The 3,791-nt window shown below is 42.2% G+C and overlaps 1 long non-coding RNA gene across 1 annotated transcript; it reads right to left on the bottom strand.

The window, feature by feature from the left end:
* Positions 1-1,863: 1,863 nt before the first annotated feature.
* Positions 1,864-2,462, bottom strand: LOC136260242 (uncharacterized). Its single transcript, XR_010703456.1, has 2 exons — positions 2,351-2,462; positions 1,864-2,266 (listed from the first exon to the last, which is right to left on the bottom strand). It is a non-coding gene; the product is annotated as an uncharacterized lncRNA (long non-coding RNA).
* Positions 2,463-3,791: the final 1,329 nt, after the last annotated feature.

Genomic DNA, 3,791 nt, shown 5'->3' with positions numbered 1-3,791 from the left:
AAGGCTGGATGAGAAACTAATAATCACCGAATAGGGTCCTAAGCTGCACTGCCTCATGAACATTGTGACTGCTTTATTAGAGTAATTGACTGCTCTATTAGAGTATCTCGATCTTGTATGCAATTTCTTGAAGGGGGGGGGGCATTTGCCCCAAACTCCCCATCCTGGATCCGCCATTGCTGATCTCTCTACAGGGTGAATTGTTTGTGGCTGATCTCTCTACAGGGTGGCTTGTTTGTAGCTGATCTCTATACAGGTTACTTGTTTCTAGCTGATCTCTTGAATTCTCTTCGGGTGACTGCTCTATTAGGATGACTGCTCTATTAGGATGACTGCTCTATTAGGATGACTGCTCTATTAGAGTATCTCGATCTCGCACTTGCTACACTAAGTTGGATTTCGTGTTATAACTCCGTGGTTTTAAGTCTGATTCTTCTACACCATTGAAGAGCCTTTCTAAGATGATAACTCCATCTGTACAGCGATTTTCAAAGCATTACCCCAAGCGGTTTACCTGGTAGGCGTGGCAAGCAGTCGTTTTTTATTAGCTAATCTCGATTGCGTAATTGTTACACACTGTTGGTTTTTTCGTTGTATCTTCCTGGTTTTTAGCTCGATTTCTTTCAAACCACAAAAGGTTTGAGGTTCAATAGTTAACCTATTCACCCACCGATTTTCAGCTTCTTCCCATACGCGGTTTACCCTGTAGGCATGACAACATATTGGTGTTAATTTTCGTGAATAATCGCTCATAACTCTTTGCCTGTTTATCGTATTCCAGCCAAAGTTGGTACCGAGATGCGCCTTTATATCCCCCTTCTGTGTGCCAAATTTCAAGGCAATCGGATATGGCGTGCGAGTTTTATAGCAGTTTTTGTAAGTGTGCGACAAGAAAAAGAAAAATAAGAAGAAGAAAAAAAACGAAGAAACTGAGCCAATTTTTGAAGTCGCATATCTCGGGAACGCGCGAAGCGATTTCGCTCAAATTTGGAATGTGGAGTGCTGCAGTTGGGGGGCATGTCCACAACAAAAATCGTCTTGTTTCATCAAGGAAGCACAGAGCTACGGAGGTGCGAAAATTGCGTTTTCTTTCTTCCTGTCAATATACTCACGGGTGTTACGCGCCGGCTTCTTGGGCCGCACGACACACTACCGTGTGTCTTGATATCACGTATGTTATGTAAAAATAAAATCCTATTGATAGCTTCCTAAGTAAGCTACACTTCCCCATGAACACTGTGACTGCTTTATTAGAGTGATTGGTGATTGACTGCTCTATTAGAGTATCTCGATCTTATATACATTTTTTTAAGGGAGGGGGGGCACGTGCCTCCTGCGCCCCCCCCCCCCCCCCCCCCCCCCTGGAAGCAGTTAAGTTTCCCAGGACAATAACAAAAGTTTGAAGAGTTTGCAAGAGCCGTATTTCGGCGAATTTTCGGTAGTGACACATTGGACGCTGGTGCATGATTTATCCAGTTTGTTTAGTGACTGATTTCAACGACCCGTGACCTTGTACTGAGTCGTATATTTGAAAGAACGGACTTTAGATGTATTCCATACAATACAATACTGTCCTGCAAGTGTGTCTGCAACTAGCTAATAGAACACTTGGTCCACCAGGCCGGGCCACATTCTTCAATTCCCAGTCCAGGTCATTCTATGATATCATAGATTTGCAGGAGGCCTGTATGGAAGCTTCAGTACTTACGTGGCATTATACTACAAAGTGGATAAACATGATTGATTGGTCCCAGTATGACTTCAGTTAATTACACAAGCCATTCACCATTGCTACAGAGTTGGCTAAAGGTAGCCGCACCAGTACAGCCAGACTGTGTTAAACCGACAATCTGTCACACTAACTAACAAAGAAACCATACACTTTGAATATTTTAACTTTACAGTGTAATATGTGTACGTTGATTATGAATTACGTGTGCAATGTAGCTAGCTATACTAAGTGTTTGTCACTTCTTTTGAAAGTACACATACTGTTTAAACATATAATTTGGTAGTGCATCTTGAGCTCTTGCTTGTTGGTCATCAGTACACTGTCATTTGGTGTTCTTTGATGGATGTCTAATCATGTGGCTTGGATGATTTCTTCAAAATTTTGTGTCTTATTAGAAGATTCTGTCTTTCATCCCCGTGCCATACAGCTTTGGTTTCAGAGCAATCCAACACACACTTTACACCCCCCAAGTGTGGTAGTAGTTGATGGTATGGTAAATTGATATCTAGCATTGGTCATGGGCCTACTAAAAGTCTACAAGTGTAAAGTGGTAAGCAGTAATTTTATACAATATGACAATTGATACAATAACTCCAAGTTGCCTATTACACTACACACTTGATATAGATTTCAAAACAAAGCTACCTAAGCTGCTTCCCAACACAGAGAATCTGTGAAAAGTCTACAAAAATGAGACGGTGTGGCCATAACAAAATTCGCTTACCTCTTGACATACTGGTGGCTTGTTTATTACGAACAACAGCCTCTTGTGGTTGCACACGCATTCCTGTTATTGTGTACAAGGCTAGGTTAGCCAATTCGTCAAGTTAAAAGTCGACAAATTGCTAATAGTTGGCAAATAAAGCCATTAGAAATAATATCGCGCTCGTAACTACGGACAGTATCTATGGCGACTAACTAGCGCAAGCGAAACATGGATGATTTTTCGAGCTCGTTACGTCACATTGGGAATTTGTACAGAGACATCACGTGAGTTACTTCCGTTTCCAATCCCGTTGTTAAGTTTAGTATATCTATGGATTAACCATCATGTGGTTCAGTTATTATTGATGGCTCATGCTAAGAGTGTTCTGTATCATCAACTCGTGAGCTGGAACATTAAAGGAGAAGGACCGGCGCAACAGCGCAAGGATACAGTATCGAGCTACTTGGCCGCCCAACCAGCAGATATCTTGTTCCTCCAGGAGGTTCAATGGGTACCAACTAAATTGCGCAGTCATCATCTCAAGGGGTTGGGCGGCCACTACGACTTAGCGCATTACGCGCAGGAGTACGCAAACTGTTATAATTGTGTGATTTTTGATAGTAAGAAGTTTGAGGCTGCGACTGCTGAACCACTGGATGATTGTTTCAAACAACTGGACAAAGAAAACGAGTGGGAGAAGAAAGGATTCAGGAGCTCTCAGGAGAAATTGATCAGAAGCAGAATGTGTGTAGTCATTCTTCAAGACAGAGGGATGAGCAACTCGAAATTTATTGCTGCTTCACTACACAACATGAAGAATAAAGACTCACTTAAGATGGCGGAACTTTTCTGCAAGTTACTAGCACTACTTGGTGACAAAACTGGTTACCCAATCATCCTAGCTGGCGACTTTAATGCCAACATTCACAAGAGTCCTGAAGTGGACCAGTTAGGCTTCACCATACCTGACTACAAACCTACATCACACAGATTATCCCACAGGTCCCCCATTGGTGTTACCATTGATTTCTTCTTGTTCAGACCCAGTAGATATGGTAGTACAGTGTTCAGTCTAGTCAACATAAAGGCTGAGGTCGCTCGTGATGATGTCATTGATAGCAAGGGTGATGTTGATGTTAAGAAGATGGATGAGTTACACAAGGTCTCCAATCATGATCCACTAAGAGCTGTCCTACAAGTCACTGGTGATGCCTTGATGCAACGACCTGTGAAAACAACATCATTGGATACCAAATCAGCTTCAGCTATCAAGCAAACCAGAAAGGTTGGAGCTTCTGCAACCTCAAGACCAATTTCTGATCAAAGTACCATAACAAAGGATCTTTTGCCACG

Source organism: Dysidea avara, chromosome 7 (assembly GCF_963678975.1).
Source record: "Dysidea avara chromosome 7, odDysAvar1.4, whole genome shotgun sequence".
In the NCBI taxonomy this organism is placed as follows: domain Eukaryota; kingdom Metazoa; phylum Porifera; class Demospongiae; order Dictyoceratida; family Dysideidae; genus Dysidea; species Dysidea avara.
Note: the sequence above shows the minus strand (reverse complement) of the source record. Positions and strands in the feature narration are given on the sequence as shown.